This window comes from Ranitomeya imitator, chromosome 2 (assembly GCF_032444005.1).
Source record: "Ranitomeya imitator isolate aRanImi1 chromosome 2, aRanImi1.pri, whole genome shotgun sequence".
Lineage (NCBI taxonomy): Eukaryota > Metazoa > Chordata > Amphibia > Anura > Dendrobatidae > Ranitomeya > Ranitomeya imitator.
Genome location: NC_091283.1, coordinates 793,757,090 through 793,774,449, shown reverse-complemented (window position 1 = coordinate 793,774,449; position 17,360 = coordinate 793,757,090). Strand labels below are relative to the sequence as shown.

Below are 17,360 nucleotides of genomic sequence, written 5' to 3'. Positions count from 1 at the left end.
GTTTCCTCTGCGTTCTCCGGTTTCCTCCCACATTCCAAAGACATACTGATAGGGAATTTAGATTGTGAGCCCCATTGGGCACAGCGATGATAATGTGTGCAAACTGCTGTGGAATAATGTAGGCGCTATATAAATAAAAGATTGTCTATGGCCAAAAAAAGTGCCAGTCACAAGTATAGCTCCCTTACAGCGCCACCAATGGTGTGAACCCAAAGCTTCTTTCCGGGACAATTCAAAGAGATTTTCCAACTTTTCCAGGAGACCGGGATACTTGCCAGACTAGGGGAGACCTCCATTTATTACAGTGTGACCCATATAGCGTCAGCCTCAGTGTGCCCCCATAAAATGCCCAGTTTTTAGCCACAATTTCTTTCCAGTGTGAATCACAATCACCTCACCCATGCGTGCCCCCCCAAAAAAAGCAGATTTATGTCCCCTCCATATCAGGACACTAGTATACACGTTTATCGGTGAATACTGAACGAAAGACTGAAATGGAAAGGAACGAAAATTATAACCTGAGCTAAAGCTGAAAAGTTAATTTAATTAATTCCAGAATTACAGAAACAGCCTGACATGGTATAAAAATCACAATAAATAGCTGTTAGCCAAACAATGGTTTAGCCAAGTAATCGGCCAGTATCTTTCTATCCGGACTCTTCAATACATAGGAGCATTTTGATGACTGCTCATATGTTCTCTAAGAGAGAGCCGCTGCCAAACATCTCTGGCGGTGGTTTATCAGTAAGAGAATAAAAGGATGAGCAGTAGGAAATTTTGAAATGCTGAATCCTTACAGATCAGGTTGGGGGATAGTCGGGAGGACCCCATATACATTGTAGGTTGAGCCTGCCAATTTTGGTGGGTTTAGCCAACATTAGTCCCATGTGCCTTAAGAATAAAGACAGAAACAAGCAGCCGGAATCTCAATCATTCCATGTAAAATCTGCAAACGAGTTCTGCAGCGAAAAATGTTGATAGTAGGAGGGTAACTTGAGAAAGCTGAATGTATTTGACAGTGCAGATCATTACTTGGCACAAACCGCACGTTCTTCGTGTCATGGTACCCCTCCTAGCTCTGCTGGGAATGTGACGCGTCTCCTCACTCAAACACAGTGAGGTTTTTCCCCTTTAAGGCTCCTGGGCTTTCCTCCTAAATTAAGATTTAAAGCTTCTTGTTTCCGGCCTGGCCACATCACCACAGAATTATCTCCTGTGCTGTTTATACGAGAGTAGGGCGTGTGCCACTGTGTTCGAATCTTGTGCCAAATCAACACGAATGTCTTACAAGGACGCAATTAAGACAAAAGATATTTTAGACTCCGTTAAAACTGGGAGGGTGAAATCCAAAACAATTATTGTCGGAGAGATTCCCCCACCCCCCATGAGATACTTATAGGCACTGCTGCATTTACTGTCAGCCCTGAAAATCTATTTAATGAGCAGATGCTGTGGAAAAAGTTAGATCATAGAAACCATGCTAACAGTTCTCATGGGAGCTTATGAGCATAGACGATAAACCCACAGGATGCAATACACAAGTCCTCCTCTGCAATATAGACAAACTTATACTGGTCAATATAAGGAATCTCCGAAACGATTACCAGTAATATTACCTATATATTAATTATTATATTATTAATGTAAAGGGGATGAAAAATTGTGGTTTATAAAAGTCACAAATTTCTGTCCAATACATAGCTGGAAAACTGCTTTTGGTTTATACACACTAGTATTAAAAGGGCCCACCAAGAATGGTCAGTGGACCACTAGGTGAAGAAATTACAGGATTTCCACAAAAAACATAACTACTTTAGGCCAGAAATCTTGAACTTGTCCTCAGGTTGCATTTGGTATTAAAACAGACACAACCAGTGGAAGGATGTAGATCTGGGTCTGACAGAAAGTAGTCGGCTATACTCCCACGATGAGCTTTTGGTTTTTGATGTTGCAAATTTTCTGAAGCATTTCTGCACTCATTAAGTAAGATTGAAGCAGCATCTAAGGCTCTGAAAACGTGACCAAGGTCACACCAAAACAGCGCACAAGGTGAGGATTCATATGGACCTTCCCCCCCCCCCCCCCCGGAGGAGAGGGTCCCCAATAAACCATCCCGATCCCTCCGAGCCAGAAGGCCACAGCGAGGGTCAGGGATCTTCTATACTCTCCACAGCTGAAGCCGAGGAGAGTCGTTTTCATGCTCCCAGTGTCCAAACAGATCTCACCCTAGTGGAGAAGAAAGATAGGGGAACAGTCCTGTTTCATGTTGGTTAGTCAGCTCAAAGCCGACAGCACCACCGACCAGGTTTATGAAAATTTCCCTTCATGGACCAAAGGCCGGGAATAGGGGGAACGGCTCAAGAAAGTATGAAAGGCCAAGACTCACCTGGAATCTCAGTCCAAGTAAGTTCACCAGGGTGACCACTCCTGAGGCACATTGCACCATAAGCCTTCACACTTACCCAGTCTAGTGACTTCGATCCTGGGGGCCATGGTTTCCACCAGATGACTATATGAGTCACCTGGTGTACTAGCAAGTGCACCGACCCAATGTGTATTGTGTATGTATGTACTAAGGTGGAAGGACAAGGCTACCTTTTCGAAAGATACTACACTTGATCTTGACCAAAAGGCTGAGAAGCGATAGTTACTTGCATTTTTTTTAAAAATATGCAGTGTAAAAAAAATCACCAAAAACTCATTAAGGAACGTAGCCTAAGGGGTAATGTTTCTCCTTGTGGAGAGTGACATGCCCGACGTGCCAGCGTAAGGACACTTATTGGCCATGCAATGGAAATTAAATATGCAAATTACCTCTTGAGAGGAAGAGAACTTGAACTCTAGTTCCACCTACTGAAAGTAGGAATCTTAAAAGTCAATATCAACCTTTAAAGAGCCTTGTCACTGGCATGTCTGTCACATCACTCTCCTCAAGGAGAAACGTTACCCCTTAAACCTCAGTTAGAGGCCTCTCATACAGCCAAATCAGAGGTCATACTTTACACTGAGGAGGAGCAACACTCCGAAACACGTGTCTGCAAATTGAGATTTTGGTTTGGGTGGGGTTTTTATATGCAGTCTTTAGTGTTACCAGGTTATGCTGGAGTGTTGCTTGTTATGCTGATAACTGTAGTACTACAATAAATAAAAAACAGTTTGAACACAATGTCATGGGGATTTCAAGAAACAAATTCAACCATTTAAAAAAAAAAGTAAAAGACTAAACTTCTGTCATCTAGTCTCTTCGGTGTCAGCACTTCCTGCTTTTACTCTCATGTGCACCATGGACCTCCTACAGGAAGAGGGGATACATGGCACAGAACACAGTCGTGACTCGTGGGGTGGATATTTGGCTCACTTAGGCTACTTTCACACATCAGGTTTTTGCCGTCAGGCTCAATCAGGCGAATTTTGAGAAAAATGGATACGTCGCAAATGGTGAAAAAACTGATCGGACAGATCAGTTTTTTAGCCAGATCCGACTAGCTGATCTGGCTAATTGGATTCTGTGGGGGGGGGGGGGAGAGAGAGAGAGACCAGAATGTAAAAACCATGCTTAGTTTAAAAAAATGGAATCTGTAGCCGGATTCCATCATTTGATGGATCCGGCGCCATAGGCTTCCATTCTAGCAAACGACGGATGGCGACTGATCCGTCGATGTCCTTTTTTTCGACAGACATAAAACATGTTCCTATGTCCGTTGTCTCTGGCCACCGGAAAACGAATTTTCAAACGATCCGGTGAAAAACGGATGAAACGTGAGGCCATCCGTCACTACTACAAGTCTATGAGAAAAAAAACGGATCCAGCGGCAACTTTTGCCGGATCGTTTTTTTCAAAATTCGCCAGATTGTGCCTGACAACAAAAAACTGGTGTGAAAGCAGCCTTACTGTACTACGTACACTCATTTTTGCTCTTGTAATAAAAGTAATTGCTGCCTTCTAAATAACAAATGATTGTTCTTGACACTTAATGGGGTATTCCAGTCTCCAAGATCCTATCCCAATATGTAGTAGGTATAATACGGTAATAATATTAGCAAATACCTCCAATCAGAAATGTAGTATAGTTTTTCTGATTAGCTATGTCTCTTTCCTCTTGTGCAGGGATTACAGGAATTTAAGTATCCATGGTTACATCCACTGAAGATAGTGACAGCTAGCTGCTAGTGGTCGAAACATTGGACACCTAAGGTCCTGCAATGCCTGCACATGAGGAAAGAGACATAGCGAATCAGAAGAACTATACTACATTTCTAATTGGAAGTATTTGCTAATATTATTATTATTATTACACCTACTACATATTGGGATAGGATCTTGGAGATGGAAATACGCCTTTAAATATCTAGTATTCCCAGTGGACGTTTCCTTTCTTTAGTGCTCAACTCCCATGTGCTTTTGAATACTAGACTTTGCTATATAGCTTTACAGGAGGCTAATGCAGGCCTGCCATTTTAAATATATGGACCACATACTGTCAAATAATTAGGACCCATAGACTGGCCCAAGTATCTTTCAATCTGTTTTTTGGTATCTGTTCATAACTTTGTGATCAATAGGTGTTTAAGGTAGGCGGATCACATGGTGGCTGTGATGTTAAAGTGCTTTTTTCATTAATACAACTACTAATAAAAAAAGCTCCAAAGTGGGCACCAAGCTTCCACCTGAATGGGGCATCTACCATTCAGACACATCGAGGGAATTCCCTGGCGTTTCGCATGCCAGTCTTAAGAAGAAGGCAACTGGTGTAAGATGCACCAAAATTATAAAAGGTCCAAAACTTCTTGTTCTGTCCGTACATCACAAAATAAACTCTCATTTTTGTATGTATAGAGATGCACATTCTGAATTTGGAAGAAAACCCTGCACATACAGAATGCAGCAGAGCATGCAACAACCTCTCCTCTTCATGCAGATATCTCCTGTTCTGATGCGACTGATCACTTTCATCCTTTGTATTATTTATTAAATGTCTTTTTTGTTACACTTATGTTTTGCCATTTCTAAAGTTTTTATGTTTGTACCGAGTGACACACTTGATAAAGCCTTTGAGGATGCGAAACGGCCATAGTCTAGCGCTGTGTGTCCTCCCTGTTTTTATACTGTTTGCTAGATGAAATTCAATAAATTTCTATTTTTGTTGAGTCAGTGCCATAATCTAGTTTTTTCTACATTTGGTATTATACGGATTGTACGTTTTTGTTATTCAGCACCATCATTATGTTTCATGTTTTTGTGGTTTATTCCCTTAGATTTATATATAACGACTGACGCCAGAGATCAGTGCCACCCACCATATATATTCTTGCGTATGAAACATCTTCAGTTATGCTCCTTTTATAAATGTATGAAAAGACCGGAAATATTTGAAGCCATCCCAAATGTACAACAATGACCAACAGAATTAAAGGGGGTGATAACAAGAAACAAAATTCCTGCATCAGCCGCTTGAGGTTATCGGAAACTGTGCAGGGGAAATGATGACAGTAACAGACTGTGGTCATTCTTTCAAATGAGATTTATAGCTTCCCACATTCTATCCATCACATAAAACAGGAAGGTAAACTAGATCCTGCACCCCAACTGGTATGAGTTCTGTTCCCCAAGTGTTGTGCCTAGTGTGCAGAGCCTATATCAGAATTATCAAAAGACTGTCCGTCACTTCCAAACAGAATACTGGTCTCTGTTACACCCAACGGTGGTGCAAGTGGATTTGTGGACCCACTGTGTCACAGGGCCGGGACTGGGGAGTAGCAAAGTGGCTACCTGGTGTTCACTGGAGCTCTTGATGGTGGAGACAGACTTGGCTGCAGGTAGCTTCCAGGTACAACTCCTAGGCCGAGCATGGTACTGCAGCTGCTGACCCCAGGGGTCGCTGACACTGATTAAGGACTAGGGCATCATTCAGACTAATGAGTTCTGGCTGATTTAGAGACTGGTGTTAGCAGACCGAAAATATATGGACCGTGGGACGAAGTTTCAAGCACGGCACTGACCACATTCAGACTAAGGTGAGGAAGTTCAGTCTCTCTCCCTGCACATGGATTAAGGGAGCAGGTTCAGGATCTGGCCGCACATGAACCAGGTTCAGGCTCTTGCTTCACATGGACCAGGAGAGCAGGTTCAAGCTCCGGCTGCACATGGACCAGGGGAGCAGGTTCAGGCAAGGCCGCACACATCGGGACCAGGAATTCGGGTTCAGGACACGGGCCACACCGAAACCAGGGGACCTAACAACTCACTAGTAGTAAAATGCCCCCATTTGTTTAGTTTCTCCTATGTGCGTACGCTGACCCTTTAAGAACGGGGGTGCTCATGAGCACACTAGGTGCACTGCTAGGAAGTGCGGCATGCACAAGCAGGAGACATGCCAGCAGAAGGGGACCACGCCGTGGGGCCGGACCAGTGAGTATGTTAGTGTCCCTGAATGGAGGGGAAAGGGAAACCATGCAGGAGAATATACTGGCAATAGCATTACAGTCTGAACAGGTGCATACTAAGAGTAGCCATTACTAGGAAACACTAATTACTATAGCATGTAAACATGAAACATGTGAAATTTGAATAGCATCACTACTCTAGAAAGTAGGAAGAACACAAAAGATACTTAGCTCATAACTTGGCCAATTCATGTGGGCCCAGAAGCCAACGACAAGACGATCCTCTTTTTCATAATTTCTAGAGCAGTAATACAATTCAAATTTCATCTATTCCGTGCTTACATGCTATAGAACTACAGAGCAAAACTTCTCTTGTTAGTTATGTATTGAGATGGCTACTCTTAGTATGCACCTGTTCACACTCAGTTTGGAAGCGACGGTCAATCTTTTGACATTTGTATACATAGGTCCTCTGGCGAAGCACTCCACCCATAAGCCCATGGCGGTTTTAATTACAGCAGGATACTTTCTACCCATATGAAAGTAGGAGAAGAATCACATTAGGATAGGTTCCCAACAAAAGAGGATCACCTTGTCATTGGCTGCTGGGCACACAGGAATTGGCCAAATTATGTGCAAAGTATCTATGTTTTTTGCTACTTTCTAGAGCACTATTGCAATTCCAATTTCACATATTTCATGTTTACACGCTATAGCGTTACAGAGTGCAACTGTATTTGTTAGTTAGATCAAAACAGAGATGGACGTAATAACTTAGAATAACAGGATAAAAGGGTTAAAAGCCAAATATATGTTCCTTAAAAAAATATACAGTATATATAAATGTGTACGTCCAAAAGATATTTGAATGGCAGACCATTCGGGACTAAAACCAAAAGAAAACACCACTGAACATGGAAATATAGATGTACCAATAAAGGAAGGGATGAAATAAAAAGGATTCAATTATATAAAAATGCCTTTATTGTAGTGAATGGCAAATTAATACAATGTGCAAGAGTGTCCGCACTAACACAAGTGACAATAAAAAGCTAATCAATAAAATATAATATCGAAACAAAAAGTAAAAGATTAAAAACTGGAACCGCCACAAAATATAATAGTCATAGAGAAGTAAGAATCACATAAATGCTGGATTGGAAAATATTGGATAAAAAAAGAAAATTTATAAATATATATTATATTAAATACCAATACATATATATGACAGCAATTCACAGTGTGAAATTATATTCAAACATTAAATAATGCTGTGTTATATGTAGATCCTCAATATACACAGGAACAATATCAGCAGGATATAAACTAACAATACTGTGAACGATAAGTGGATGTTCATATCAGTGGTCTATCACCCAGAATAGTATGGATGTTGATGGCCATAAAACCAATCCAGAGGAACATGTAGGGAATATATATAATCTAAGTCAAATGGTCCCATTCCACCTCATCCCTAACCTCGCCACAGTCTTCATCCCAACCCTAACACACCTCCTCAACCTCTCACAACTGGTGTCTTCCCCTCAACTTTCAAGCATGCCTTGATCACACCCATCCTCAAAAAGCACTCCCTCGACCCATCCTCTGTGTCTAGCTATCGCACAATATCTCTTCTCCCTTACGCCTCAAAACTACTGGAACAGCATGTCCATCTTGAACTGTCCTCCTACCTCTCCTCCTGCTCCCTCTTTGACCGGTTACAATCTGGCTTTCGACTGCATCACTCAACTGAAACTGCCCTAACTAAAGTCACCAATGACCTACTAACCACCAAGAGCAAGTGACACTACTCTGTCCTCCTTCTCCTGGACCTGTCTTCTGCCTTTGACATTGTGGATCACTGCCACCTGCTACAGATTCTCTCATCTCTTGGCATCACAGACTTGGCCCTATCCTGGATCTTGTCATATCTAACAGACCGAACATTCAGTGTCTCCCTCTCCCACACCACCTCCTCACCTCGCCCCCTATCTCTCGGTGTTCCCCAAAGCTCAGTCCTAGGGCCCCTGCTCTTCTCCATCTACACCTTTGGCCTGGGACAGCTCATAGAAACCCACGGTTTGCAGTATCATCTCTACGCCAATGACACGCAGATCTACAGTACCTTTCTGGACCCGACCTCACCTCCTTACTCACCAAAATCCCCCAATGTCTGTCTGGTATTTCAGCTTTCTTTTCTGCTCGCTTTCAAAAACTTCATCATCTTTCCCCCTTCTCACTTTACCCCTCCACCAAAACTATCAATCAATGTCAATGGCTGCTCACTTTCCCCCGTCCCGCATGAATGGTGCCTTAGGGTGATCCTCGACTCTGCCCTCTCTTTCAAGCCTCATATCCAAGCCCTTGCCTCCTCCTACCAACTCAAACTCAAAAATATTTACCGTATCCGTGCCTTCCTTGACCATGAAACCACAAAAACGCCAATGCACGCCCTTATCATCTCCAGCCTCGATTACTGCAACCTCCTACTCTCTGGCCTCCCCTCCAGCACTCTAGCACCACTCCAATCCATCCTACACTCTGCTGCCCGACTAATCCACCTGTCTCCCCGTTATTCCCCAGCCTCTCCACTCTGCCTAGCCCTTCACTGGCTTCCTATTGTCCAGAGGCTCAAGTTCAAAACCCTTACTATGACATACAAAGCCATCCACAACCTGTCTCCTCCATACATCTGTGACATGGTCTCTCGGTACTTACCCACATGCAATCTTCGATCCTCTCAAGACCTCCGTCTCTACTCCCCTCTTATCTCTTCTTCCCACAACCGCATACAAGATTTCTCCCGTGCTTCCCCCAACTCTCTACCCCAACACATCAGACTCTCGCCTACCACAGAAAAATTCAAAAAGGACCTGAAGACCCACCTCTTCCAACAAGCCTACAGTGATCCTTAGCCTGCTGAACCGCCGCACGACCTGCTCTACCCTCTCCTAGTGTATCCTCACCCATCCCATGTAAACTGTGAGCCCACGTGGGCAGGGTCCTCTCTCCTTCTGTACTTGTGTGTGCCTTGTATTGCCCATGTTTATTGTGCTTGTCTATATTTGCCCCTTTTCACATGTAAAGCGCCATGGAATAAATGGCGCTATATAAATGTATAATAATAATAATAAATGGGGATGACCAACAATGAATATCTGAACAGTACCTGATAATAATATGGTGGCGGTCAGATTCAGTGCGAAACACAACCCGACGGGCGTTTTGGATTTGCGTCCTTTGTTTTGTTAGTTAGAGCCTAGTATCATGGCTTTAATATGATACAAAGATCTAATTTCTAGCCTTAATATATTATTTGATGTTGAATAGGTTAAATATACCTGGCCATTTTTATTAGCACTTGAGATATGCTGCTGCTATACGGGTCTGGCAGTGTTTTTTTTTTCTCCCCATTCTGAAGATTTTGAGGAAGATGCTTTTGGCCAGTTCAAGCAGTTTGGGCTCCTGTGAAGTATCTTGTGTGAATACTTACAGAGGATTTTCAGAAAAGCAATATTTCCTCCAGGTTCTCCGGTTTCCTTCCACATTCCAAAGACATACTGATTTACATTGTGAGCCCCAATGGGGACAGTGATGATAAGGTCTTTAAAGTGATGTGGAAGTAATGGTGCTGTATGAGCAAATAAAAGAAAGAAGGGCAGATGTAACAAACTATTCCACAGCGAGAAGTCAATTCAGGAGATTCACATGGGTCTTGTACTATGGGCGTTCTAATTTCTCTGAAATGCCCCATTAATGTAATAATGTAAAGGATCTCATTATTTTGACAGGTTCCCTTTAAACTTTTGAACCAATTTCCTTGTGTGAGTCAGTGAAATTTCCTCTTGGTGTACATCAGAACAACCACACAATTATCCCTAAATGGACACTTTCAAACCCCGATGATGGAAAAGATCAGGATCTAAGATGCTGATTAACAGATCAATGGCTTCAATTAGTCACAAGAAAGAAAGGCGCATGTGTATAAATGTGAAATGTGACAGCCCAGCACACATTTTGCCAGTTTTTCTGCCAAAGGGATGCAAATTTCCCAGAAGACAGAGTGAAAATATGCAGAAAATAACTATGTATGACATGGATTTCTCTGAAAAAGGATGTGATGCTGACAATTTAAAAAGGAACTTCATCACTATCCTCTCATGAAGCACAAAAATGGGTTTCCGTAATGGGAGAAGGCACATGTATGAATCAGAATGTCCCACACCTGGGATCAGTTACGCTACTTGAGTCATAATATCCTGTGCAGATCCACGGGATTTTGCGGTTCAGAATACGGGACATAGCATCATACTGTCTGAGTTCAGGTCGGAACAATTAAAGACATGCTGCTGACCCTTTCTCTAAAGCTTTTATTACGGAGAAAGCTAAAAAAAAAAAGGCAAAGCACACAAGGGTCTGAACCAGAACAGTTTATGGGTTTTCAAGTCTTTTATGGCACGTTAGGGCAATCCTCTGTAAGAAAGTGCTTTCTGCATGAACTAAATAGCAGCCATTAATGGGGTATTCCAGCCTAAACAAGTTATGACCCCTCCACTAAATAGTAGACAACTGTTAGATCGGTGTGGGTCCCACCATTGGGACCCCCACTTATGGCCATCTCTGGCCACCAGTCTGTACCTAGGTGGAGTTGGATGGAGTGGCCCTGCACACGTGCAACCTGTCGCTCCTTCTACAGGATTGGTTTTACTTGTTAAGTTCCTTTGAAGAGTTTATGTGGATTTTCTTTGGAAAGCGTGAAATGTAAGCTTTGATCGCACCATATACACAGCATCTGCAGCGGTAACGAAGATACCCTTGAAGAGGGTTGTCCACTACTGAACAACCCCTTCTTAACGGAAGCTGTCACCTTCAAACGCATAATAAACCAGATGAACTGCGATATAGGCATGTCTGCCAGTGCCGGCACGGACACCTCTTGGGCAGACGAGTTCACTTCCCTGGGTCCCCTCTGCAACCGCTGCTTTCTACACTGATGCAACCCGGCAGTATAGCAAGTGAGCGGCTTCAGAGAGGAACCGGGGAATGAACATGCACCGCACTCGCAGACATGTTGTTGGAGGAGTTCAGGCAGCGCTCACTGTGGGCAGGCAAGCACGGAAAATCAAAGGCGGGAGAGGTCCCCAAAATACTAATTGCAGAGGTGTAATGGTGCACTGAGCCCTTGCCCATCACAATGGTGCACCAAAGCCATTTTATTTGCATTAAAAGTACTTTTCTCAAGCGCAGTACAACTAAAATGTACAATGCTGGTATGATTTTTTTAGGAGCTAAGTCCTCGATATCACTGTACAGTTAGTATAATATGCATTCTGGGGGAGAAAAAAAAAACATTTAACAGCTAAAGTGTCTACAATGAAATAACAAAAATATATCTGGGCCCAATTTTTAGCAATCCCTGCCCATTGGCGGAACAAGGCACATAGTGGAAGCCGTTGTATTTCTTGTTGGATTTGTTGACTTTTAGGTCTGCTTAAAGGGACTGTCAGCACAGAATGACTGCTCAAACTAAGTCCCGCCACTCGGTGCTTCACCACAGGGCTAATTACTTACATACACCTTCCCACCTGCTTGGTTTACATCTATCTCCACCCTTCTCTGGCCCTATGAAACCAGCGCTGTCTATTAAAGAAGAAGGGGTGGAGATCGATGGAAAACAAGTAGGCGGGAAGGTGTATGTAAATGATTGGTTCCGCCAAGAAGCATCGAGCAGCGGGACTTGGTTTGAACAGTCCTCCTGTGATGACGGTCCCTTAAAAAGAGGACCTTTCATCAAATTGTTCATGTTGAGGTGAACACATGATGTAATAGTGGTTGCAAAGCGGAATAAAAAGTTTTTGGTGTATTTATTTTGCACCTCTGCTGCGAAGATATTAGAAAATATTTGGCATCTTATGAGTTAACTTTAGTGACTACATACTCATAGTATAAAATGACTATATTTTGCAGATATACTTGTATACTCTTGGTCCATTCCAGCAAAGAACTGTGTATATGATTGTCTCCTTCATTTGTTGTACTGTAGTGTGTACTCCATCCTGCAATTCCTATCTTTTTTTTTTTGATCTCACCAATTTTTACATCTAAATTCTTTTTCACAATTACAATTTTTTACAATTTTACATCTAATTTTTGCATCTAAATCTTGCACATATTGAAGCAGCTAATGTCTGTAAACACAAAGGATGGGGGGGTGATGAATTTCCCAGTGGTGTGCGGTAACTGACCTTTTCCCCCCCCGCTGTCCTTACTAACAGAAACAGGCATATCTTATTGGCAATGATAATAGTTGGCTACAGTCTTGATCTACAAATGCCAAGTATTACCTGGAGAAGCATATTCTACATTCTTGAGAATACGAGTACAAAAACCCTCACCAATGATTAACAGGCACCAAACATACGACCTGCAAGTTCAAGCAGGATTGTTAAAGTTTGCAAATTACAATATCAAAAATCCCAATTACGACATGTCTGCCATGATGAAATGTGTATTTACCGTAAATCTAAGTATCTAATGTCTTGTTAAACAAGCCTCAACATTACCATCTATGCCAGTGTTCTTAGGGGAAGTCAACGGGATATTCTGCGTCCCGCTCTCTGCCCGCTCGCTATACTATATGCAGAATTGCAGTAGAGAAGTTGGGGACTTTTCCATGTATTTAAATGGCGTTTGCAGAAATTCAACCAGAATATAGAAAGTCGGCCGGGTTTAGTAGAAAGTATTTTTGGTCATCGTGCCTTTCATGCTAACAACGGACGGCACACTACACAACGGTAATATGTAAGGGCATAAAAGAGAATTTCCCCACTAATGTGGGGCCCATGTGATATAAGAAACATCATGCACCAATTTGGTCTGTTTTGTCGTTGGGAATAGTGCAGGTAACAACACCAGGCCGAGCCCTCAGAGCTGCACAGTGACATGAACTTGACTAGCCCAATAATTCAGGTTAGGTCTCGGCAGCCACAAAAGCGTTAAAGTGTCTGGAAGGCGACTACACGTTTCTCATGAATGGTCACCCTTCCTGGTGCCCTTTGTTTGCCATCTGCTGACTGATTGGCTCAGTCTGGTGATCCATTCTTCTTTCTTTAAAGATGGCTGCTGCAACACCAGAAAGACAGGGGAGGCATGGTTTACTCTTACCACTGCATTACCCTGCGCCACTGCTGTGATCACCTTGAAAGCAGGAGAAACAAAACGCAAATCTGAGTAGAAAACGAGGATGGAGGCAAACGGAGGGCACCAATTATGGTGACAGCACATGAAAAACATAGTCACTTTTTCTGTCCCAGGATGGAGTGTCCCTTTAAATATGCAAACAGGTGTAGTCCAGCTCACTTTACTCGGGGTTTCCAATAATTAGCAAAACGGAAATGACACTCCTGCCCCTTGTGGCCAAAGACTGCATAACAAGTAGAAGATTTTCCAGCCAATTATTGATTGGCTGGATTATGTTTATTACAGACAGCTAAAATTGTCCCTCACCGATCCAAGAATGATGTAGTCTTCTACGCGTTTCAGACTAAAAAAGTTCCTAATCACGATTAAAAGATTATATCCATAATTAAAGACTTTTTTTTTTAAATCTGAAACGCGTAGGAGACTACTTCACTTTAAATATGATGTCAGTAATGAAATCATCAGGCCATACTGGTTGTCATTGCAACACAAAGCAGCGGAGAGATGTAGGATTGTAATATTAGAGATTAGGCAAGCAGATGTGTGCTACTTGAACTATGCCATAATATGGAGGAATTTTGGGCCCAAAATTCATATTCCTTCTCCTTTTTATTAATTTTAATACTGTAAGTTTCATTTGCACAATCCGACTGTAGACACTAAACAGGCGACCAGCAATTTGCTTGCTGATCCTCAATTGAGTAACAACCTGTTTACACACGCAGATCGCACAGAACCATCTATGATAGATCGTTTAGTGGGCGCAGGCTGCCATTTTTCTCGGCAGCACGAGTCCCGTTTGCACAAAACAATGTGCTGACGAGAATGAAGATCTTTTGTGTAGCACAAAAGATAATTTCATCCGACTAAAGAGGACTATGTTCATTTATCCAGTCTGTTAAGATTGCAAGGTTATCGAGAAAAGAGGGTATCAAGGAAGACCCGTTCACGACAGTCTTGCGGTGTGAATAGTCCATTACGCTTTCTGTAGCGTCACCTGCACCAAATCATTCAGATTTTGTAAGTGTAATTCCTATTTCCTAATAAAATGCAGTGGAATCGTCTTCTGAGAGCGATATGCAGCAACTCAGTCACATAATAGGGACTTGGCAAAGTCTACTGCAAAGTATAAAAAGGGTTAAGCTCAAAATGCTTAATTAACTCTACTCCACATGGTATAGTGCAAAACATTAAAGCAGTGGGTGCCTTCCATTGACGCTAGGCACCCATTCACTTATCAATAGAAGCTTTCAAGACTTATTCTCCAATCCTGAGACAACGTTTCCTGCCAGTAACACTAACCCCATTGACAGGCCTAGCCTGATGAGAACTTTTTCAAATCTACCAGGAAAGACCAGGAGACTGGGCGAACATGTTCTAGAAAAATGGATCCAGGGTATTAAATGTGTTCACAAAAGCCCACACAATCCTCAGCCATGCTAATATAAAGATAGGCTTCTCTCGGTATTTACAAAGGAAATGGCTATGTCTAAAATGCGATTATTTAGCCATTATTCTTTAACCCTTTCACTGGTTGGAGGGGTCATGCACTCCATTTTTAAAATTGAATTGGCTCAGCCAGTTTACAACTCTCATCATCCTATTTTACGGCAAATCAGGCTTTGCTGAAATCTACTCCAATGGCATTGAATTATTTAGCTATGTATGCGAGAGTAATAATTTGAGCCACTGACCTGGTACAGTTATTTTATTCACTTGGTCCATATACGTTAAAAGACATAGGCTGAAGGCTGGAGTACAGACATTCCATTTTTAAAATACATATTGCGGTACATTAAAATTCATATAATCCAGAGTATATGATAATAATGTCATTTGACTTTAACACACAATAAATGTATGTGAAGCTAACCCCTCTCTCTAAAGATGGGTTTAGAATGGCAGATTTTAGCCCAAATCGGGCACCAAAAAACCCATACACCAAGGTTACTGAAGCTCATTTAAAGCCCTTTATATCCACAGATACAAACTGTATGGGGACGAATAATCATTATTATGATCGCTTGTTTTCCATACCATCTGATCAGCTGAAAAATTAATCTTTTGATCATTAATCAGCTAATTGCTCCTATATTTACATGGGCCAATGATTGGGAATGATCACTCAGCTGATTATGGGCTTGTGCTAAAGGGAACCTGTCACCAGGTTTTCCCCATATAAAGTAGATCCAGCACCTTCAAGACCCCCCCCCCCCCCTTTTTTTTTTCTACAGCATATTAGTATGCTGTATTTATGCCCTTAAATCATACACACAGATGGGGTGATCCGTTCCGATGGGTGTCTCTGGTCTTAATCCTGGCCTTCCTCTCTTCTCTCTTACGATCACCATCCTACTTCTGTGTTTCATGTGGATGATGAGTCCTACATCATCCACACAGTGTCCTCCACCACACTCCTGCACACTCACTTCTCTCTGCCCTGCCGAGAGCAGAGCACAGCACTGTAATGCGCATGCGCCAGGAAAGGCCAAGAGTGATGATAACCTGTAGGTAAAGCTGGCGTATGCTCACTACAGTACTTTGCTCTGCGCTCGGCAGGGCAGACTGAAGTACGCCTGCATGGGAGCACGATGGGGGACATTGTGTAGATGACATAGGACGCGTCAGCCACACGAAGAATGGAAGGACGACAGTGAGTGAAGAAATGGAGAAGGCGCCGGATCAAGACCAGAATGCTTGTCTTTTTTGTACTTTAAATAGGGAATTAGGGACATACATATGGCACAGTAAAATTCTGTAAAAAAGGGCTTAAAGGTGCTGGCCCACTTTACATTGTAAAAACCTGGTGACAAGTTCCCTTTAAGTGGCATCTTATCCCCACAGTGACCAAGTTGAGGATAAACCCTGGTGTCTAGGTAAAATCATTACAGATAACACTCAGATTGAAGTGCATGAGGTTATGCAGCCTAACAAATGCTTTATTTCCCCATTTTCAAGGTTTTGTGTCCCTACTGTGCCTCAAGCTTTTTGGAGCTTCTAAAGGTGGACATGCACTTTAGGCTCGTGTCAACCAAACCAAAGGTTTTTGGAAAAACAACCAACCATCTGTACACAGGTCTGTGACTAAAAAGCTGTTTGATTATTTTCATCTAATCTCCATGTATTTTGGTGTGCTGAAAACGAAAAAAAATATTGGCAAAAATCCTGGACGTCAGGATTTGCCACAAAATGCAAAATTCTCTTCAAATATTAGTATATTTTTCTCAATTTTTGGTATTTTTTTTTTTACCCTAGGGTTTGAAAGTCAAAATTACTATTAATTAATTCACATCAATGCATTGAAGATATACAAGACCCTGACTACAAAAAAATCATCGGACGAATGACGCATTTCAAGCTTTAGGTTGCCTGATGAGTTTGAAAGTGCATTTCCTCCATTCCCACCTTGACAACTTTCCTGAAAATTTGGGAGCTGTGAGTGAAGAGCAAGGTGAACGATTCCACCAGGACATTAAAGAGATGGAAAGGAGACACCAGGGAAGATGGAGCATTACAATGATGGCAGACTACTGTTGGACGTTTCAGAGAGACATTCCAGATGCTACTCACAAGCGTAAATGTACCAAGAGAAGCCTCACAGGGAAGAAGAATCGATTTTAGTGTGTGTTAGTGAGCTCATTGCAGTTAAAAAATTATTTTCATGAAACATTTGTAATAAAAAAATTAGAAAACGTGATGTCCTATGACAAAACGGAGGTCATTTTTGGATTCAGCGCACTTAAAAACATAAAGATTACGTGGAATAACCAAAACAG

General features: G+C 42.2%; 1 protein-coding gene across 4 annotated transcripts in view; it reads right to left on the bottom strand.

The window, feature by feature from the left end:
• The window catches only part of SH3PXD2A (SH3 and PX domains 2A), a 350,853-nt gene that overhangs the window by 250,876 nt on the left and 82,617 nt on the right, over positions 1 to 17,360 (bottom strand). The window lies entirely within an intron of this gene.